This window comes from Trichosurus vulpecula, chromosome 3 (assembly GCF_011100635.1).
Source record: "Trichosurus vulpecula isolate mTriVul1 chromosome 3, mTriVul1.pri, whole genome shotgun sequence".
In the NCBI taxonomy this organism is placed as follows: domain Eukaryota; kingdom Metazoa; phylum Chordata; class Mammalia; order Diprotodontia; family Phalangeridae; genus Trichosurus; species Trichosurus vulpecula.
In genome coordinates, this window is record NC_050575.1 from 27,717,700 (window position 1) to 27,742,018 (window position 24,319).

Genomic DNA, 24,319 nt, shown 5'->3' on the forward strand with positions numbered 1-24,319 from the left:
GTTTTCTTTCTCTGCTTTATGTCTTCCTGATTTGGATACCAGGATCATTGCTGTTCATCCTTCATTTTCAAAGAGGACCTATGACATCATGGATTGATGTCTCTACTTGTGTATGAATTGGATTTAAGTGATTTAAGTTGCACAAAGTCATCAGCCTCATGCTTCCAAAGTCATTGAAGTCCAGCGGCAAGACAAAAGTCAAGACAACTGGCAGTGGCCCAGGATGTAGTGGTGTCTTGGTGTCTTTGATATCTAACCAAGCTCTAAGTGCTCCATAGTGCCTGCTTCAGCTGCCTTCATGACTGTTGAAATAAATTGTTTTCATCTGCCCATTCCATCAGGGGAAGTCTCCACATGCTTGGGGATGTCTATCCCCCAACTCAGTAATGGGTTTAATGCCCGTTGGTTACATTCGACCAGCTTTAGCTTGTCTGCCAAGATGGTTTTACTGGGGTGTGGCTGTTGTATATGCTACAGCTTCTTGGGGCCACATGTGGAGCTAGGGTGAGAGGTGCACACCAAAGGTAGATAAGTAGCCCTTCCAAAGTTAAGTTACAGGCTGTTTATTAATCTGCAAACAAATTTAGAAGGAAATTGCAACTGTGAGACTCCAATCCCAGGAATAGAATGGGTCCGGGTTCAACCTCAAGCATAGTCTGAAGCCTACTGTCAAATAACCAGTACAGACATCCCAGACCAAAGCCTAAAGTTCTATCACTGTGAATCAGAAGAGCTTTCCAGATGTCTGACAGTGGCTGGGTCAAGCATCAGTCTACTGGAACTCCAACTAATGGCAAGTTCAGAAGTGTGTTGCTCAGACCCAAACCCATGTCAGGAACTTGTAGAGTTCAGACCAAATGGGCAGCAATAAGACTTTGACTTAAATCAGACCATTTGGGAAGCACTGAAAGCTTGTAGGTCCCCAGCTCGAGACATCCTTGAGATCCTGAAATGATATAATAGTCAATACACCAAAAAAGCAGCAATAGTACCAACCCAGACATTTCCTCTAGAAGTCCTCTTCAGATCTGTGCTGGTATGTGGTGTGTATGTATGTGTGTGCATGTTTTGTGTGTGTGTGTGTGTGTGTGTGTGTGTGAGAGAGAGAGAGAGAGAGAGAGAGAGCTTCAAACTAACTTCTGATCACTTTGGCATTATTTTGGGTGGGAAGGAGGGCCCCAAGCTCTATATCCAAGGCTTGACCCCCTTCCTACCTGATACCACTTCCACATGAACACACACAGCAAATAGCAAATAGAACCCATTTATCCAAATTGGTAGAAATCAGAAATCAGAGAAGGTATATAGAGGAGAATATATGCCAGACAATACAGAGTGGGATACAGTGCTCCCATTGGGAGCAAGATAATTTGGCTCAACCAAGAAAGAGAGAGTTCTGGATCTCATCCAAGAGGAGATTCTCCAAAGTCTCTAGAGTATCAAGCTGGGGATAAGGACATGATGGAGACTGCCAGGTCCTCTCATGTCTTTCCATAGTCTTTTCCTTTAGTAACCTGAAGTGGTGTTGGTCTCTTCCATGTTCCCTCTTGAAGCTGGAAGCCAGAAGCACCTGAAGTGACTTGACACTTGAAGAATCCAGAAGATGACTGAAAAAGACTGAAGTTCTCCCTCTCTTATCAACTCCACCCTACCTGTCCCCTCCCCACCCAAACCCCCCCACTCCCACCCCGGGCAGGGCATTCATCTCCACCAATGAGGAGAGTCTCATACCAATGGGCTTTGGGACAGGGGTTACATTAGTAAAGTGAAGCTCCCATCCTTCAACAGGAGGCCAATTTGAACATCCATCCCTATAAAGCCAGAGGGCATGCTCCATGGGATCGCCCTCTGATTCTTATGAAGCACTTTGAAACCTTAAAACACTTTATAAATATCAGCTGGTATGATTCTTTGCCTAGTGTTCAGCATGTTTTTACGAAGTTCTGTAGTTGGTTGGTGGATGTCAACCCTTGGTTGGCTGTGGTTAACAAATGATTATATTTTGAATAACTAATAATAAAATACAACTATCAACAACAAGGATCTCTTACCTCTGTAGAGGATAGCCATGTTTTTTTCCTTCTAATTCATGTTGAGATTAATTGACTTATCTTGATTTTCACAAGCTCCAGACTCTAGCTGCAACACACACACACACACACACACACGTTCTGAGTGATAGGTCATTTTGTTTTTTAGGATCTACCATTTTAGTTCATGGCTCAAGAATAACTTCCTGAAATTATAACTGCTGGAGAAGATATGGGAAAATTAAGACACTAATGCCTTGTTGGTAGAGTTGTGAACTGATCCAACCATTTTGGAGAGCAATTTGGAAGGGCTATAAAAACATGCATACCCTTTGACCCTGCAATACCACTTCTAGGGCCATAGCCCAAAGAGATTATACAAATGGGAAAAGAATCCTCATGTACAAAAATATAGCAGCTCTTTTTGTGGTGTCAAAGAACTGGAAATTGAGGGGATGCCCATCAACTGGGGAATGGCTGAACAAGTAGTGGTATATGAATGTAATGGAATACTATTGTGCTATAAGAAGTGATGAGCAGAGGGCCTTCAGAAAAACCTGGAAAGACCTATGTGAACTGATGCTGAGTAAGTGGAGCAGAACCAAGAGAACATTGTACATAGTTACATTGTGCGATGACTAACTTTGATAGACTTGGCTTTTCTCAGCAATGGAAGGTTCTAAGACAACTCCAAAAGACTCATGATAGAAAATGCTATCTACATCCAGAGAAAGAATTATGGAGTCTGAACGTAGATCGAAGCATACTATTTGTTCTCTCTCCTTTTTGTCTTGCTTTGCTTTGTTTCTTCTTTCTCATGATTCATTCCATTGGTTATAATTCTTCTTTACCACATGACTAATGTGAAAATATATTTAATGTGAATATATATGTAGAGCCTATATGGATTACATGTGGTCTTGGGGGGAAATGGGGAGGAGACAGAGTGGGGAGAAAATTTAGAACTCAAAAGCCTGTGGAACTGAATGTTGAAAACTAAAAATAAATGAATTAAAATAATTTTTTTAAAGTTTAAAAAGTTAAAAAAAAAAGAATAGCTTTCTGGATAAACATTGGAAAAATTGAAACTTTTTGTGCCCCAGACACAACATCATATGTATATGGGTTCCTATAATGCTTCAGGCTTGAACATAATTGTCTCCTATGTAGTTGGCACTGGTGCTACCACATCTGGATAAATGACTTTTCCACTTTTTGTCCAGATGTTCACCATCCTATGCTCAGCATTAATGTTTTTGGATCTGTGGTGTTTGAATGACAGCTCTGAGGACACAGTTGGCACCCATTTTGTGATCATCATAACACAAATATGTGACTGGTGTGTACCCTGTAATGTTTCTCATTACTGGATAGTTAATCACAGTTCAGCAACAGTACAATTCCATCCATAAAATCCTGGCCATTCAATGGGGAGCAAATATTTGATGATAATGAACTTTGTAGTCAAATCTTGTTTTTTAGCAACAAAATGCACAAATGTTGCCAATGCAATAAAATCTCACAGTTTCAAGTTTGGTTTTTTTTTTTAAAAACCTTCTGGAAGAAAATAAGTTGACATTCTTGGAGTTAAAAGAGAGGCGTACCAAGAGTTCCAATCCTGCCTCTGATTCTACTTGTGTGACCCTGGACAAGTCACTTCCCTATGCCTCCGTTTCCTTATTTGTAAAATAAGGAGATTGAACTAGGTGGCCTCTGAAATCTTTTCTAGCTATGATCCTATGATCCTGTGGTAAGGATTGTAGAGCAGTGTCACAAATCACAGACACAGAGTTCATAAACGTCTCTCACTGATGTGGGCTGCCCTCGTAAGAATTGACAGTAACATACTGAGGACTTAGTCTTGCGAAGATCTCCACTGCTATATAAGTGCAGTCACTGTTTGATTTTTGGTTGGAGATAAAAACATTATCCTCATTCAATCCCTACAGACATCCCTCAAAGTTTATATTCATAGAAACAAGATGAGCTCGATGTTCTGAACAAAAAGAGGATTAGATCAAACCTCTTAATTTGAACCTGGTAATATGGGAATAAAGTGAATGGAGAGACACTTGGAAACATGGTCCTTGCTTAGGTACTTTGGAAAACCTTCTTTAGCTTTGATGCCTGAACAAAAGCAAGAGTAATTCAGAAATACCATCTCCTTTGAATTATTCCCAAGTTTCACCTCTCTAGTTAGTCTCTTTTATATATCACTGGAATTTTCTTAAGTCTGGTGACAGGTTTCTTTCCTCTGAGGATTCTTCCTCTGGAAAGCCTCCTTAGGGCCATGGAATAAGTGGATAAATTCTAGGAAGAATTTGTGACTAGTGCAGTGGAGTTTGCATGATGGGTGATCTTGGGCAGAATTTACCCTCCTTACCCTCCTCTACCTCTGTATTAGCCTTACAAAGCCTTTATCTCACCACAGCTCTATGAGTGCCTCAAAAAAAAGAAAGCAGGGATGAATTAGAGTGAGGAGGTCAATGGAAATATCACCATCTCCATTGCACTGAAAAAGAAACTGAGGCTCAGGAAGTTTCCGTGTCTTGTCTATGATCATAAAGGAGTCACCTGACTCCAAGTCCGAGATCTTCCCATTACGTTATACTGCTTGTCTAACATATATACTAAACATTCAAAAGAAAATGGAAAGAGCCAGTGAGAAATCCAATATTATTCAATGACTACCGTCTGGCTATTTAAAAATATTCAGATTTTTTTTTACTACATTTCTCTATTTCATATCATGCACACTAATCCAGAAGCAATTTCCACAGTGCACTGAATGTTACTTTCTTCAAATGCCCTCTTCAAAGCCTTCTGATAGAAATGAATGGTATTGGCTCACATGCCTTTGCTCCCGATATCCTGATGCCTCTTTTGGTATACATGAAGAAAAGCTAGGAAATTTGCTTTTATAATCTTCTTTTCTCTTCTTCACAAGGAAATATTTTCCTCTCTTGGGCAAGATCATGAAGCCCAAGGAAGAGAGGAGAGTAGTCAGCATGAAGAGAAATGACTTACATTCATGTAGTGTTTTTAGTTTGATAAAGGAAAGATATTATTCCCATTTTACAGACGAGAAAACTGAAGCTCCAGAGCCATAACGATGCTGAGTTAACATTAGTTTTTCCTCAGGGTGCCAGCTTAGCACTTCAGCAGAGTAGAAATAATATAGCTTATGCCCCAATTACCAGAAATAGGCACTTGACTTATGATTTCATTGGTCTAGGGAATCCCATGTGAGAAAACTCCCTCTACCAATGCAGGTTGGCACCTTCTTTTCTCTGCAATTTATAGATGCATCTCGAGATGCCTAGAGCCCCAAGAAGTTAAGTGACTTGTCCAGGGTCACATATATACAGTGTATGACATTTATGGAAATTGATGCCAGCTCTTCTTGGTTATCAGGCCAGTTCTCTATTCACTATGCCACATGTTCATGCCCCTAGGTAGCAGGGGGAAAACAGTTAAAGTAGGAAACTAGCAGATGGCCAATTTTTTTTTTTGCACCCAAGTGATCTTTCTGCCCCACCCCCACCCCTACCTTGATTTGAAGGTTCATTTCATGCTGCTTGCCCTAGCTGTAGTTCACACTGCCTTAGACACAAATACTACTAGTTACTGCTTCATGAAGCTCTGAGAAGTAAAGAGGAACTAAAGTACAAGCTTACCTTCCACATCGATCTTACACAAACCTCTCTTGGGGGCAACCACACTCCCTCCCCCACATTCCCATGAGCAGTGACAAAAGGTCACTATTAGAATAGAACAAAGAGATGGGAAGGATTTAATTGAGGGTCTTAATGAAGAAATTCATAGGAAGGCATGAGACCCCACATTTTGTACCACCAATTTTGTGTCATCTGAGTGTGTATCCTAAGTCTTTATCACTGTCTTTTCTTCTCCGTCTGATCACTGAAATGACAGAATCAGTCCCTCCCTGCTAGGTTAAATGGGACGAATCTCTAAGACATGAGATTGTAATTATGTGTCAAGTTCTTCAAAAGCATATCGTTTCTGGGGAGAGAAACTTAAGCAGCTTAGGTGATATAAACCCAAGTAGCTTAATGGCCATTCCACCCCATACAATATAGTGGGAATCTCCCCACTTAGAGGCCCTGATAAGGGAAATGTGAGTCATAGTGGGAGCCAGGCTAGCAGGCAGGAAGACAGTGAGGTAAAATGAGGGTGGAATGAGCTCAGAATAGGTGAGTTGATGGTTTGCTATTTATAGCCCAGCTAAGAGGCTCTGCACAGACTGTAGCCAGAAGCACTCTTCAGGACTCTGGAAATGATGCCTTTATAGAGCTGAGAAGACAAAATGGAATCTCTGATTCATGGGCAACATCTGCTTGAAATGCACAGGATTCCTAATCTAAAGCAAGGTTTCTGAAGCCACTCTTCAGCAAGCCTTAAGACTGGGTTCTATCTTCTCTCCAATTTTAGCTGGAGGGAGATGGAAGGGGAAGTGTGTGGGGGGTGGGGTGGGGTGGGGGGGACGGGGTGGTGTTGTCCAGGAAGCTTTCGCAGGCAAACCCCAGGGCTCCTCTAGAAATACCCTCCTGAAGAAAAGAGACCGACATCAAAGCATACACAGTCAAAGAACACAGGGATGGGAATGAAGACGACAAAGTTCTATTGATCATTAAGCATGTGACCTCGAGCATCACTTTTTTCTCTGGGTCTGTTTCATCATCTGTAAAATAGGGAGTAAGGCTAGATTGTCTTTAAGATACCTCCTAGTTCTGGCATTCTATAGGACCTATAATAGATCCGAATAAAAATAGAGTGGTCGGGAGGGAGGCATTCTCGGTATGGGCAGAATCATCTCTGGAGGGGGCTAGAGTTAAGATCACACGGGGCCCTGTCCTGGGAGACTTTCTAGAAAAAGGAAAAGGGACAGTCCCTGCTCCCATCCTCCGGCTCTCTGGGGAGCAGCCACTCACAAGGCAGCTTCCTGATCTCTGTCATTCCGCTGAATGTGCAAAAAAATGAACAAATGATGAAACGCTTGTGGTTTTTACCATCAGCTCCACAGCCCAGCACCTGTCAACTGAAATAGCTGTTATTTGCTCTTCTTGTAATATCTTGGCTTCTAGGCCAGAGGCAGCTCAGAGACACCACCTTGTCATCTTAGGAGAATAGATTGCAGCCCTCTCAGCTTCCTAGACCTAGGACTTCACATTAGGTAAACCAGGGCTTTTTCCTATCTGCATAGAACTTTATAATCATAATATCATTAGACTGAAAGTCAGATGGATCCTTAAAAGTCATCAAATCCAACCTTCATTTTACCGATGAGGAAGCAAGGAAAGCAAATGAATTGCACAAGTCACACAGCAAGTAAGCGGCAGAAGTGGAACAAACCCAGGTCCCCAGATCACAATAATGCCATTTGGCATCGCTTCTTTCCACTGATAGACCAGGCTTTTGTGCTCTCTTGGATCCTCCTGTCCATAAAGTTACCCCCCCCCCCCAAATTATTGTAAAGAATCAGAAAAAAGAGAGTTAGAAAGTAGAATGTATCAACCTGTTATCCTTCCCAGTAGCATTTGCATTTACTTTTTTGGGGGAGGGGATGGCACAAGAGTCTAGATAGACTTGGGTCTCTCCATCTGGCTTGGGCTGGAAGTTCAGTGGCCACTTAGGAGCCAATCCCAGTACTGACTAGTAAGGCAGCTTTCCCCCACACTATTTTTTTTTCAATCTGTGTCGTTCACTCCAACTTAGGCAGGCTAGGGCGTTAGTTTGGACAACCACCGGGAGCTTAGAACTTCTGAGCTCAAGAGATTCACCAGCCTTAGCCTCTCCCAGCAGGAGAGATTACAGGCATGTGCCACCACTCCTGGCTTGCATTGACTTTTTTTACATTTAAAAATATTTACCAATGCAATAAACATTTCTCAAAAAACAACCAGACACAATCCTTATATGAAGTTTACAGTAAAATACAGTGATCCCTTCCACATCGTGGGGGTTAGGGGCATGGTGCTCCTGTGACCTGGAAAATCCACGTAAAATTTTTAGCCTCCCTTTGTACCAGAGAAGTATGAATTTTTTCTTTATCTTTTATGGGTGTTTATAGTACTTCATTGTAAATTTGGGTTGATATTCCACAATACTATGCCTGTAGTTTATGCATTTCTGAATTTCTAAACTTTTTCTGTATCATCTGCTGGCCTTCGTGTGTCATCTACTGATTCTGCAAAACTCCCCCCAAAATTCCATTTAATTTCTCCTGCTGATCCATGATATATCGAAACTACAACGGGGAAAGTCAAGATGTGGAAGGGCTAACTGTACTCAAGAAATGTTCTTCAAATTGAAAGGAGGACTACAGGAAAAAGGCAACACAACCAAAGTACCAAATCCCCAGGAGCAGAACTACAGGTACTCAGGACCTGGTAGGGAAAGAGATGCAGTCCTTCCTGAATCCTCAGAGCTTGTTGCCTGGAGCTCCTCTAGAGACGCAATTGTGTCTTTTATAATAAACTCACATTTGTAAACCTCTTTGCAGTTTTCCAAGAACCACCAGAGATTTCTTTTTCCCCAAACCCACCTCAGTTCTGTCAACGACACCACCATCATTCCAACTGCCTAGGCTCTCAACCTTGGCATTGTCCTTGACTCAGCCTCCCCCACCCCACATTTTATCCAATTAGTTGTCAGATCGTGTATGCATGTATACATGTGCACATATGCATGTGTGGTTATGGTTATAGTTCAGTAGATCTTTTGTGGCTGTTGACCAAAATATAATTAGGACTGTCATTTTTAGATGTGGTAACTGCGATGTTTTCTAATACAACTACCTTTGGGTATTTGTGTCTGAATATTGAGGGTGGGGGGTGGGGGGACACAAAATCCTTGCTGCATGGCTTGGGGCAAGCTGCTCTGGAATTTGCCTTGCTTGAAATAAATACCTTTGTTCCAGGTGTTAACGGCAAGTAGCAGGCAGCAGAGGGCCCCCTGAGTAAGGCAGAGCTTCTAGCTGTTACTGGCCCCAATTTTGGTATATATACCATATTCCCATCCTTCTGTGTTTAAACATTAATTGTAATAATTAGGTAACCAATTAGCGAGAAAGAACAATGTATCTTCAGCAAATTTAGCAAAGTGGTAATCAGACTCGTGTGACTCTAAAACCTCGTGAGCTTAAGCACAAGTCTGGCTCCTGTAACATAGCTACATATCTGGAGCTGTGAGTTCCAGCATGTACTCTTTGTGTCCTTGGCCAAGTATGGTTTAGTTAAAGAATGTTGGTTTTGAAGTTGGAGGACCTTAGTTTGGATGTCAGCTCTACCACTTACCAGATAGATGACCTTTAACCAGTCATTGAACCTCCATGGGCCACAGTTTTCTCATCTATACAAGAAGGGGTCTCTTCCAGTTCTCATTCTTTTCTCCTGAATTCCCTAAGCTTCTGGTGGTTTGCTTTACTTGTGCATTCATAGAACAGTATTTGGAAAGCTATGAGACCTTCCTCAGCATGGCACAGTGGAAAGAACCCAGAGGATTTGGATTTTCTAATTCTGATCCCATCACTTACTACCTGTGTGACCTGAGAACTTCTCTGGGCCTCTGCTCCCCAATTCTAAAATGGGAGGGTTAGATTAGATAGCATGTTAAGGTCTCTTCCAACTCTAAATCTGTGATCCTAAGAAGTGTCATCCAAGTCAACCCCGCCTCTTTTTACAAATGAATAAATGAAGGCCTAAACAAAGGAAGTCCCTTGTCCAAGGTCATAATGCTCCTTAGTGGTAAAGCCAAGATCCTATCCCTGGCCACCTATCTACAAGTCTAGAGTTCTTTTTACTACACCATTGACTCATTGTTGGGGGAAACTGTAAAACCTGATAGCAGGAACTAGTTTTATGTATATCTTAATCCCCAGTGAGAAACACAAGTCCTCACACATAGGACCCGTCACTAAATCAGTGTTGCCTGAACTTGGCATTTGAATGGCTACTGTGCATTTTGAGGGGATATCATTTTAGAGAGCAGGGTTGCCCACCATAGCTTGAATACTCCTTAGTGGTACCAAAACCATAACCGATGCTAGGAGTTAACAGGGTTTATCCACAAGGAAACATCATTAGGTTTGATAATAAATCCCTCTGGGCATCCAAGCAGATTGTGATAATGTTAGGTGAGAAACAGCTGGGTTTTTCTGGAAGAAGTTCATATGGCAAAACCTACCCTTCTGTGCATCACGATGAGTCAGACATGGATATGCCAGGTTGGTGAGTTTGGCATAGGAAAGGTTGATTGTTTAAATGTCAGCTTTGAAGTCTATAGGATCCAGCGAGGAGAGGAGTTTGATTCAGTGCCTCACTGCCATCCTCCTCATCCTCCTCTTCCTCCTCCCCCTCCTCCTCCTCCTTTTCCTTCTCCTCTTCCTCTTCCTCCCCCTCTTCTTCCTCCTCCTTCCTGTTCCTTTCAGCAGGTGTTCATTCCTCCCTGGATTTCATTTGTGGAAGCACACACGTGTTCAGGCACACAGGCATGCAGCTCATGTATGACAGGCACTAGTGAAGGCACATGTACCTCACACCTGTGCAAAGTTCCATCTGCTGTTCTGAAATGAAGGATAAAAACTTGCAGGGGAAGGCTTCCTCGCTATGTGCTGAGACACAGGCATGTTGCCAGCTGCACTATAGCCCATTGTAACAAGATATAATCCACAAAGCCTTCTCCTTTCCAAAAGCTTCAGCATCCATTTTTTTTAGTGGGGGGCAGGGGGGGAGGAGATAGGGCTTTCAAGGATACTTCATAAATAAGCTTCATAGCTTTCCCTCTAAACCAGTTTCTTCTTCTAACTTGCTATTTCTGTCAATGGCTCCACCATTTATCAAATTACCAAGACTGTAGTTATCTTCGACTCTTCCTTCTTTACTTCTCATATTCAGTCAGTTAACAGGTACTGTAGAGTCTGCCCCCACAACATCTCCTTCTTTGGTTCCTTTCTGTTCGTTCCCACTGTCACAGCCCTAGTAACAGGCCATCATTAACACCCACCTGGACTATTGCAAAATCCTTATAGATTTTTCTTCCTCCTCTATCCATTCTTTGCATCAATGTCAGATTAGTCTTCCTAATGCATAGATCTGGTCATGTGACTGCTAAAAAAAATCCAGTGGTACCAAGTAAGAGCCTAATAAATGCTCAATTGATAATATTAGCATCAACAAATGACTATAATAATTAAATAAAAATGATGCCACTTAAATTAGGATAAATGCAATAACCAAATATTAAATCCATATATCAGTGGCTTGTAATAGCTCAGTTTTAGGCAAGGCAAGTATTTACTACATGCCAGGTACTGTGGTAATAGTTGAATATGAAAATACAAACAAAAAGTCTGTCTTTGCCATCAAGAAGTTTATATTCTAATAAGAGGAGACAACATACAAAAAGGAATTGAAGAGTTGATGAAGGGGAGGTACTTGCACAGGGACATGTTTGTTGATGAAGTTGGGAAAGTCAGAAGCAACAAAATTTGGCTAGCCTGAATGGAGGCTCCAGGAGGAACTCATCGATGGGAGAAAAAGAGTAGCATGGCAATGAGATGTTCCAGGATGAAACAGAAACTGAGACGTGATGCCAAAGTCCAGAGAGTCAGAAGCAGAGATGGGAGGGGACTTTAATTTTAATTTTCTTTTCTTTTCCTTTTTATAGGGAAAGTTCTAGGAAGGCCTGAAAGGAAATTACTTTGCTATGAAAAAACACAAAAGCATTAATAAAAAACAACTTAAAACCCTTCAGGGCCTCCAACTTCCCTCTGAGTAAAGTTCAATTTTTTTTTCTGGCATTCAAGATCCTCAACATTCTGACCTCTGCTTACCTTTGCAGTCATAATTACGATGATGGCTAACATTTATATACAATACTTTGTTTTGTGAAGTGCTTTACATGTACTATCATGTACGATCCTCACAAAAACCCTGAGACAGAGATACTAAGATAGTATTATCATCATTTTAAAGACTGAAGCTCAGAGAGATTTAAGTGACTTGCCCACAGCTGTAACTCCTGTGTGAGAGGTAAGGTTTGAATCAAGGTCTTTGCTGACTCGAGGTCCAGCATTTTTTTCTAATACTTGCTCCATCTTATCGTTCTTATCCCTCTACATCCTAGCCAAACCCAACTACTCATTGCCCCTCTATAAATGCTACACTTTCTTGTTTCTATTCCTTTGCCTGCACGATGCCCTACTGCTGGAATATCTTATTTCCCTCTTTTGCCTTGTTGAATTCCTATCCATCCCTTAAAGCCAAACCAAAATGCCACCTGCTTCAGGAAGGTTTCCTTGATCATGCTAGTTAATAATGATCTTCTTTCCCACAGTCCTCACAAAACATTTTTTGCACTTTCCCATTGTTCTAATGTAATATTATATATTATAGTTATCTGTGTATGTGTCTTGTTCCACTAGTGGGCTGTGAGTTTAAGGAAGGCGGAATTATGTCTAATCTAAATTTCAATATCCCTATGCCCAGCACAGTGCTTTGACTCAAATAAGGTTTAATGTTTTTTTAACTCAATTATTTAGAAATTCATTAACAGAGTCTAGGGACATAGAAATATATCTGTGGTTTTAGTGTGTGTGTGGCATTTTTTTTTTTAATTAAAGATCAATTAGGGTGACAAGGACCTGAGTATAGAGGCAGGAACAAAGGACAAAGTTCCTGTACTCCTCTTTGCCTCTTTCAGTGTTGCCTTAAGGCTTATCAAAACTTGAAGGTAATTTACATGGTCTTGGTGCTGGCTGCCAGGGGTATGATAGGAATGAAAACAAATCTTACTTACCACAATCTCCAAAGCTGGGGGAAAAGTCCCACTAAGAAGAATCAACAGGGTTGAGCAAAAGTCTTGACCTGAGCAGCCCTTTTCTCTGCTGGCTGGCATAATTGTGGGTCTGGTCAACCAAACAGCTAAAAACGTGTTAATTAGTCATGGACATGTTGCTTGGCCAGTCTCAAAAAGGGTAATATTGAGAAGCAATAAACTCCATCAATGGAAGAAGGGTAGCAGCAGCTCAGTATAGATGCAATGGCATATTTGAGAGCAGAAATGAATGGTAACTACAGAGATGGAGGTGGAGAAACACCAGTACAGCACAGGTGGTTGCTGGAAGAAGGAACCAGGAGAGTTGTTCCAGCTGGGATGAGACCTTAGAAGTGTGAGCAGTCCAAGGAAACTGGGAGGTTTTACTGCTTTGTAGATGTTAAGTGTTTCCTGTTACTATTTACTTCACCTTTCTGTTCCAATTGAAAGTCACTGTTTGATTTATGGTTACTAGTCTGTGGGTAGAGAATTACTGGGCAAGTGTTCAAAATTATATTTGTTAAGCTAAGATTGCTTCCAAACACCCTACACTAAGCCTGGGATATCAAGGGGTTCAAGAATCACGTGGAGCTAGTGCTACCTACACATGAAAATAAGCTATTTCTGAAATGATCATATAAGTTATTTGAAAGTATGATTCAATAAACCTGGATTTTTGGAAACATAAACCAAAAAGTATGGCAATGATCCTCTCTTTTAAGCTCTGAAGAATGACCCATTGACCTTACTCACACTGTTCACCATATATCTAGGATGGAATTCTATCTCTATCTGCTGAAGTCCCTTCATTTCTACAATTCTCTATTCAAATCCTATTTCCTCCATGAAGCCCTTCTTGATTCTCCCCACCCAGATCATAGCAATTTCTCTATATTTAAATTTGTCTCAGCCCTGTGGCCGGAACTCTTTTTTATACTTCTAACAGTGACTACCCTGTCCTCCATTGCTTGAAGATTAGGTATGTTACAGTTTGCCCCTCCTCCAGCATTCTCCATTACTCATAAGGGTTGGAGGGGTCTAGTCTGCCATTGATTCAAGCCCCCAGTAATTGGGTCATCCCAATTTTAAGCATCACCAGCACCCCAGTCCCATTTAACTACTTAACAGTCTTCTATAAAGGAATATTTATGTCAAAAGTATAGCAAGGACAAACATACAAATGTCTACCCTAGCACTTGGCAGCATAATCCTCCCTTTACTGCCTTTATCTCTGCGGAGGGGAGGAAAATGAGGTTCCCGGCTTAACTCAGTATATAGCATAGTTTCACCAAGTCCCAAGTCCAAACCTCCCCTGGGCTTGCATCCCAGCACCCTGGCTTCTCAGGGCTTCCTTCCTGGGCTGGCAGGAACAGATATCTGGCTGGGAATTCTGGCTCCAAGGTCGCTATGGTTTGAACTCCCAAATACATGGATTCTATTGCCTCTACCAAGAACTGAAAAGGACAAACAAAATACAACCCAAACCTCAAGCGCATTTCTTAGGGCCACAAGGCATAAGGGAAAAGAGAAGTATATAGTATCCCTATTGCAGTGAGCAATACCTTCACCTCTAGGACTCTACCAGAAAGAGAGAGCAACTACACTTTCTTCAGGCAGATTTAAAGATATTCAAGTTCTGGCTACACAGTTAATAGAGAAAGGCTGTTCCCACGCACATGATAGGCAAACACAGAATGTCTTCTCCCGGAAGAAGGTCTTTGGCATCTTCCTCATAGATGCTTCCATTTCAGGTCATCTGGGAATGTGCAAAGTCCAGTTACAACCTTATCACATTCTATCTTGGATTATAGTAATTCAGATATTATTTAGGCTGAGATCTGCTTGAATGAAATGCTTATATGAATGAGAGCACAGATTCACTAAAGTATCTAAATGAGAAATGTCTCAGCTACTCTGTTACACTACAGGTTCATTAAGGGGCGGAAATGTGAATGAACTATTTCATCTTTGTATCCATAGCACCCAGTAGGGTGTCTTTGAGGTTACAGATGTTTAATAAATGTTTGATGAATTTAAATGAATTGAATTTGCTGATGCGGGATAGCAAAGAGACAATTCTTTTTCTCTAATGCTCCCCTCAGTGAGGCTGCTAGGGTTGAGAACGGGAAAGAAGGAAAGACCAACAGATTCCTATACTGAGGATGAACCCGAGGAAGGAATCTACCAATAAGTTTCAGGGAATTAAGGTGAACAGGCCTAAGCTGAGTGGATCTATGGGGAATGTTCAAACCATGAGCACTAGATTGTAAGATGCTCAAGAAGAGAGACCACTTTCTTTCCTTCTCTTGAACCCCCACAGAACGTAGCTTAGAGCTAGGAAGTTCTTACCACTAATTAACTGATAGAAAGCTACATGAAAACATTTGTTTTAGCAAATATTAACAAACAGCTAAGATGATTCTGTGATCTTGATGGAGCCAAGAACTTTGTGATCTTTTCCAAACCTATTTTAAACTAAAAAAATTTTGTTTTAAGCTCTAAATTCTTCCCTTTCCTTCCCTCCACCCTTTGAGGAGGCAAGAAATATAATAACATCCATTCTACACATAAAGTCAATGTAAAACATATTTCCACATTAACCACGTTGAAAGAAGAAGGAGAAGAAGAAGAAAGAGGAGGAGGAGAAGGAGGAGGAGGAGAAGAAAGAAAGAAAGAAAAAGAAAGAAAGGAAGGAAGGAAGGAAGGGAGAAAGGGAGGAAAGGAGGGAGGGAGGGAGAAAAAATACTTCAATCTATACTCAGAGTCCAGTTTTCTATCTGGAGGTGCATAGCATTTTTTATCATGAGTCCTTTGGAATTGTCATGGATCATTATATTGATCAGAGTTGCTAAGTCTTTTGCAACTGATTATCCTTACAACATTGCTGTTACTACATTGTTCTCCTAGTTCTGCTCTCTTCACTTTGCATCAGCTGACATAAATCTTCCAAAGTGTTTTTCCGAAAGCATCCCCTTCACCATTTCTTACAGCACAATAGTATTTCATCACAATCATATACAATAATTTAAAGAACTTAGTGATCTTCAAAGTCTCCTACAGTTTTAAATTCTATAGATTCCATTGTCTGCTCTGGGTGCATTGGAGAAAAAACTTCATCCCAGGCAGTTATACAATAACTGGGGATGTTTAAGAACAACACCTGTAGTAGCAAAAGTTGAGCTGATCTGGTACCTGGAGAGAGCACCAGAGCCATGGACAGAGGAAGAGTTTGGCCCACCTTTTGCAAAAGAAAAGGAATTATGCAATGGGCCATCCATGATGAATTAATGGAGAGGGTCTCATGCATGGGATCAGATTTAACACTCACATATGTATTTATAGATTGCTCCCTCTCCCATGCATTGTAGCATTCAGCTAGCTGGTGCAGTGGATAAAGTGCTGGGCTTGGAGTTAGGAAGACATGAGTTCAAATCCAGCCTCAGACTCCTACTAGCTATGTGACCCTGGGCAAGTCGCTTTACTTCCGTTTGCCTCAGTTTCCTCATCTGTAAAATGGCGATCATAATAGCACTTACCTCATTAGGTCATTGTGAGGATCAAACAAGATAATAATTGTAAAACACTTAGCACAGTCCCTGGCACATAGTAAGTACTATATAAATGTTTGCTATTATTTAGCCAGACACTTTCTCTTCTAGGGGGCACAGGAGGAGTGGTGAACTAAAATATTCCCACTGGTGAATGGGCAGCTAGGTGGTTCAGTGGACAGTGGACCAGCCCCAAAGTCAGGAAGACTCTTCTTTCTGAATTCAAATCTGGCCTCAGCCACTTATCAGCTGTATGACCCTGGGTAAGTCACCTAACCCCATTTGCCTTGGTTTCCCCATCCGTAAAGTGAGCTGGACAAGGACATGGCCAACCACCCCAGCATCTTTGGCAAGGAAACCCCAAATGGAGTCACGAGGAGTCGGACATGACCGAACAACAACAACTTTCAAAACCAGGACTTTGGCATCTGTTGTGTTTGGATGTTTTAAGACAGGGCACGAAACGCCTATTCTATCAAGGATATTTGCTACCAATGAAGAGTGACCTTCCCCAGGCAGAAACACTCTTCCAGATGTGCACAGCCATATTGCCACCTAGTGGCCAGAGAAAATGGAAGGAGTATTTCAGGAAAGATGGCTGACTGACATGATTGTCCCTCATCTAGGAGCTGTTGATGCTACTGTATATAGAGTATGGTTTCAACATTAAAAAGTAACAAAATGAGTGGTTTAACATGACACCTTTGAGTCAGCATGGTATAGTGACTGGACAGGATGCTGGACTTGAAATCAGGAAGACCTCAGGTAGTATGTGAACTTCAGCAAGTCATTAATTTCTCTGTACCTCAGTTTCCTTATGTGTAAAATGGAGGTAATAATAGGACCTACCTCACTGGTTTATTATGAGGATCAAATGAAATTTTGCATATCAGGCAAAACTTAAGAGGCTATATAAATACCAGCTTTTTTGTATCAGGGGTGATAAGATGTCTTGATCAGTTTGCTAAAATCAAAGGTATGCATAGTTCAGTAACATTTGGGGCACAATTACAAATTGCTTTCCATAACGCCTGGCCTAAATTCACAGGTCTACCAATAGCACATTAATGTACCTGTTTTCCCACAGCCCTTCCACCATTTGTCATTTTCCTTTTTGGGTAAAGTTTGCCAGTCTGATTGAGGATGAGAAGAAACCTCAAAGTTGTTTCAAATTACAGCAGCCCCTCCAATATTTGTCATTATTCTTTTCTTTTTTAAGAACTTCGACAATCTGATAGCTGTGAGATGAAGCCTCAAATTTGTTTTAATTTGCATTTTTCTAATTATTAGTGATTTTAAGTATCTTTTCGTATAGCTATCGATAGCTTGGATTTTTTTCCTCTGAAAACCAGCTGTTCATATTCTTTGACAGTTATCAATTAAGGAATTCTTATAAATTTGAATCGGTTTCCTATATATCTTGGAAATGAAACATTACCAGGGAAACATGCTGCAAAGACCTTTTCCCTCAAGTACTGGCCTATCTTCTAAATTTAGCTGCATTGGGGTTTTTTGTGCAAAAAATAAAAAGTTTATTTAGTCAAAATTATCTATTTTATCTTCTGGGATCCTCTCTATCCTATGTTTTGTAAAGATCCTTTCTCCATTAATAGATCTGAAAAGTTATTTCTTCCTTGCTCTTCTAATTTGATTATAATGCTACTGTTTCTGTCTAAGTCAATGCATTCATTTGGAGTGTCTTTATATATAGTGTAAGATGTTGGTTTATACCTAGTTTCTGCCAAACTGCTTTCTAGTTTTCCCAGAAATTTTTGTTAATATTGAGTCCTTGTCATAATAGCTTGGAATTTGGGATTTATCAAACACTAGGCTACTGTTCCTATTTACTTCTCTACATTAGATACACAATTTGTTTCACTGATCAATCTTTCTATTTCCTAACCAGTACTAAATTATTTTGATGGTTTGTCAGTTGATTTGTGATCTAATAGACAGGCTTTCTTCTTTCCATGAAATTATCTATAGTTTCTATGATTTGTTCTTTACTCCACTCATTCTTTAGGATTGTTACTTAATCCTCAGTAATATTTTCTTCAGTGACCTTTTGTTGAATATAATTTTTCTCACATTATGGCTCGTAAAATATGTATTTAATAATTCTGCTTTTTTTGCCTTTGTTTGTGAGGCTTTTGTGTCTTAATACCTGGTCAATTTTTATAAAGGTGCCATATATAGCTGAGTAGTAAATATATTCCTTTCTATTCCCATTCAATATTCTCTAGATAGTCATCATATCTAACTTTTATAAAGTTCCATTCAAGGTCTTAACTTCTTTCTTGTTTATTTTTTATTAGATGTGACTACGTCTGAAAGGGGTCTCCCATTATTATAGTTTTACTATTTCTAACTAACTGATTTTAACTTTTCCTTTAAGTATGTAGATGCTCTGGCATTTGGTGTATATGTTTGGTATTGACATTAATTCACTGTCTCTAATATATTTCAGCATAATGTTATGTCCCTGTTTAGCTCTTTTAATTAAATCTATTTTGGCTGTTGCTTTGCCTGAGATCATGATTAAAACCCTTGCCACCTAGCTCTTGGATATGAAAGAATTTCCAGGTGACCCATATTTCTGCTTCCTACACAGAATCAGGCCCCTCTACCAGATCCTGTAACTCTTCTTGCTCTAGAGAACAACCCCAGTTCAATCCCCATGCTACAAAGCTGTACCAGGCACCGTTTTGGCTAGACCCTGTCTCCGCCTCCCCCCCCCCCACTCCCTAGTCTCCACAGACTTCTCTGTCTCTCTCCCTTTGTGGACCTGTATTGGAAAAAATATATTCACTTTGATTTTTCCTTGGATTTTCCAAACAAGACTCAGTCTGTTATGTTTTCTAGGCCTTTGTTGAATTGTGGGAAAGCTTGGGGCTACCCTGCTTCCTCCTCCTCTAATATCTTAGATGGTCTCCTCTCATTCCTTTTACATAAGACACTGCTATGTGTGGTCAGGATAACCGCTGGATCTACCCAAAGTTTTTGGAGAGAGCCAGGAAGAGGGGTAGGAGAAGAACACAAATGGCGGTGCTTATCTCCATATAGGAGTATTTGGCCTAGTTTCTTTTTTATCTTATGTGCAATACACTATGTATGTGCTTATAATATGCTAAAGTGTTTGAATCTATGAACACATTAGGAAGTCATCTGAGAGAATGAAGGTATCTGTGGGGTGGGAATTCTGAGTCAACTATAGATAGGAGATTTCATATTTTAGTATTTTGAATAATATTCCATTTCCTCTCCTAGAATACATCAAACCTAGTCAGTGAGGGATGAAAAACAAAAGCCACTTCTGAGCCAAGCTTGAAATGATGACCTACCCTGTTGAGGGGAGGAGCAGGAAAAGGATACCCCAGGAGTTTGCAAGCTGGAGAGGCTTCTAATGGGAAGTAGGAATATTGTAGCCTATTAGGAGAGTGACTCCCCACCCCCGCTCCCAACAAACACCTCAGAGTGACTCAAGAGGTCTAGGATGACACACGACTTCATGGCTAATTCGGATATTGCACTTAGTTAATTTGATCTCCCTTGACTGGTTAATCAACACAGTGACACATGGTCTCCCTGTATGTTTAAGGAAGGTAACAATGAACCACAAAAGTGTGATATTACAGATGAGGAAACTGAGGCCCAGAAAAATTAAGTGACTTGACAAAGATCATATAAGTAGCAAAGAACAGAGGTGGAATTTAAGCCCTGGTTCTCAGACTCCAATGCTGAGTTGCAACAAGAAGAAAAATTATCATTCCTTCAACAGACATTTTCTGAATGTTTATTGTATGCCCGGTCCTATGATAGGCTAGGAAATGGTGTGGAGACCTGGTTGTGGACAAGATAAGGAGAAAGCTCACCTATCAGAGCCCAGAATGCCATGGTAGAGTCCGAGGTTGGGGGAGGGGGAAGGGAGTTAAGGATGATAGGCTACTGTCTGATCGTGTTCCCTCTGCTAGATTTTGAGCTCCTTGTACCCATTCCACAGTGCTTTGCATATATCAGGCACCTAAAAAAATATTGCCAAATGAATAAATGACTGTAATTTTTTAAAAAGCATATGGGCCAAAATGTTATGAGAGTTTCTAGGAGGGAGAGACCACTTCTAGCAATAGGGATCAGCAAAGTGTTCTTAGAGGCATCATAGGGAAATCTTATGTGTCATCTTAGCTATGTCTTAAAGGATGGGTAGCATTTGAACAAGTAAGAGACAAAAGATAGGACATAAAAGCTAGAATGAATGGCACATGGAAAGATACAGAAGAAGGGAAGTAGAGAAAAGCCATGTTCAGGAGATGCTACTCATAAGATAGTAATAAAACACTCGATCTATTATTGCCGGAACAGATGAGAAAACCAAAAGCTTGCAATATGCACAGACAAGACCTCCTTCTGGACAGGATCAGTCTGTAGATTTAAATAAATTTTAGAGCAACCAAACTTACCTACTCACACCCAGGAGCACTCTGGGTGACTTCATTCTTAAAAGTTCATGCGATCTCAAATCAATGAATCACAGAGACCACATACGGTAGTGGTTAGAATTGAAATGTGAATGAGCTCAGAGACTCCTTAGTGACCAGAAGCTGTGCTCAGGGAGGAATTGGCTCATAGTCCAAGAGGTCTAGCTTGCTGGTAAAAGCAGGATGACTGGCTGTGGACATTTTCTAAGGGCTTGAGGAAACACTGGAAGGAAATCTGATATAGCAGAGTGGAAAAAACCGCTGCATTCAAGAAGGTTACAAGTGGTGCTGTGGTCAATCAATTCAAGTATAAGTGTTTATTAAGTACCTACAGTGGGCCAGGCACAGAGACGCAAATGAAACATCCTGCCCTAAAAGAGTTTATATTATATTGAGAGAAATAACATATATGAAACAACATAAATATATGCAAATCATGTAAAAGTAAATGCAAAGTAATTTTAGTGGGTAGCTCTAGTAGCTGAGGGGATCAGAAAAGGCTTTATGTAGTTCTTGAATTGAACTCGGAAGATGGCTGGGGATTCTGAGAGGCAGGGATAAGGAAGGAGTACATTCCAGGTGTGGGATTTCTGTTCACAGAGACAGAAAATAGAAAATATGATGAACAACAGTAGACTAATTTGTCTAGATTGAAAAGTGAATGAAAGACTATTGCATGATAAGGGAGGTTGCAACCGGATTGTGAAAGGCTTTAGAGGTCGGACAGAAGAATTTATGATTGCTGCTGGAGGTGACAGGGAGCCACTGAAGGTTGTTGAGCAGGGGAGTGGTGTGATCAGATCTGTGCTTTGGGGATCTCACTTCTGCAGCTGTGCGAAGGATAGATTAGATAGAGGAGAGATTTGAGGCAGGGCCACCCATTAGGAGGCTATTAGGATAATTTAAGCAAGAGGTGTTTAAGGCCTATACTAGAGAAGTGGCCATGTGAGTGGAGAAAAGAGCAAGAGTTCTGGGCCTATAGTCAGAAAGACCTGAGTTCTAATCCTGCCTCAGACACTTACTAGCTGTGTGACCCTGGGCAAGTCACTTAACCCTCTTTGTCTCAAAGAACCTTCTGGTTATGGACATAAGGAGCATGCAATAATAAACAGTGAACAATTGAAGATGACTCCAAGGTTGTGAATGTGGGTGACTAGAAGGATGGTTCTGCTTTTGACAGAGATAAGGAAGCTCAGAGAAGGATTTCAGAGAAAACGTAGTAAGTTCTGTTTTAGACACAGTGAGTATAAGTGGCCTAAAGTAAAATGAATTCAGAACGCCCAATAGGAAGTTGGTTATGCAGGCCAAGAACTCAGCAGAAAGATGAGGACTGGATCTCTAATCCTAGGAATAATCTTCAGATGAGAATTGAACTTTTTGCAGTCAATGGTATCAGCAAAAGAAGAAGTATGGAGAGAGAGGCTCAGGACAGAGCCTGAAGGTGCACCTACAGTGATGGGGGAGGGCACAGATGATAACCCAACAAGAGAGACTAAGCAGCGACCGTCATTAATGAATGAAGAGCAGTGTCATGAAAACAACAAAAAAAGGAAGTGTCCGAGAGAAGAGAGTAGTCACTAGCATCAGATGCTACAGGGAGGCTGGAAAGGAAGCAGACTGAGAAAATGACAACAAAACATTGGGTTTAGCCATTTGAAGAGTCACTGGCAACTTTGGAAAAGGCGGTTTCAATTGAATGAGATCAGAAGCCAGATCACAAGAGACTGAGAAGAGGAGAGGAAGTGGAAACAATGAGCATAGAAGGCTTCTTCTGGGAGTTGACTGAGAAAAAGCAGAATGTAGGGTGGTAGCTTGAAGAGATAGATGGTAGGTCAAGTGAAGCTCTTTAAGGATAGAAGAGACTTGGGGATGTTAATAGGCATCAGGGAAAAAAGCCACTAGACAGGGAAAGATAGAAGATTAGGGAGAGGGAAGGGATCATTGTGGGGTTTATTATCTTCCTGGGATACAACTGAGGGTACGAGTAGAGGGGTTGGCCCCTGCAATAAGGGTCACTTCTTCATCAGACACTAAAGTAAAGGAGGAGAAAATGGGGGAGGGTGGCAAAAGGTTTTGAGATACAGAACGGGAGGGAAGAGAGGGAACTTCAAAAGAGAGAATGACTTGTACTTTTTTCCAGTAAATATGAAGTCCTTAAGGAATCTGAAGAATCTGAAGGAAAAAAAGTGATGGTCTTTAACTACTTCAGTCCACATAAGGGAGAAACCGTCTAGATGGGCCATCCCCTGCTGGGTAGTGTGACATTCTGAGAGGCATCTTGGTATAGCGGTACACTGGGAGTCAGGAGACCTGGGTTCAAGTTCTGACTCACCACTTATCAGTCTTGTGACCATGGGGAATCTACTTCATTTCTACGAGCCCAAATTTTTCATCTGCAAAATATAGACAATAATTTGTGCCCTGTCTCTTTCATAGGATTGTTGGCAAGATCATTTGAGGGCTACCATGTGGAAGGCAAATTAATCTTGTTCTTTTTGGCCCCAGAGGGCAGAACCAGGGGCAAAGCCCCGAGAAGCTGCAAGGAAGCAGCTTGGAATTTGTGTCCGGAAAAACTTCCTCACAGTGAGAGCTGCCCCAAAGTAGAATGGGCTGCCCCAGGAGAGGATGGCTTCTTCTTCAGGGGAAGTCTCCAAGCAGAGGCTGGGTGACATTTCAGGAGAAATTATTTTAGGCCATGGTTTGGACTTGTTGGTCGCCACGTTCTTTTCCAATTCTAAATTTTATGATTCTGCGAATAGGCATAAAAGTGCTTTGAAAGCTCAGAAGTGCTGTATATAAGTGAACATTATTATCTTTTCTATCCTTTAGCGGTCCATCTCTGGCTGGAATTTCTCTATTTTAAGTAGGGTCCAGAATGGTACTCAGAGCTGTTGTTCAGTCACGTCTGACTCTTTGTGACCCCATTTGGGATTTTCTTCGCAAAGATACTGGAATGGTTCGCCATTTCCTTCTCCAGCTCATTTTACAGATGAGGAAACTGAGACAAAGAAGGTTAGGTGACTTGCCCAGAGTCACACAGCTAGTAAGTATCTGAGGTAGGATCAGAACTCAGGTCTTTCTGACCATAGGTCCAGAACTCTATTCACTGTGCCACCTAGCTGCGCAGCATTACAGACGAATAACTGCAACTTTTGAATTCCAGTTATTTTTGGAGTAATGTTTATTACTCCAAATCAAAGGATTAAGGATTCTGAATCATAAAAGCCAGAATAACTGAGCCAGATGGGCCCTTGGTGGTTACTTAACCAAAGCTCCCTTCCCACACAGGAATTGCCTCACAAGCAACCCTGACAAAGATTTAAGGCTGGCTGCTGGTGTTCCGGCACAGCACTTTTCACATAGGAAGTGCAGACATTTATTGAACCGAATTAAGTGGAAGTTCACGGCGCCATTATTGGACACAATAGTC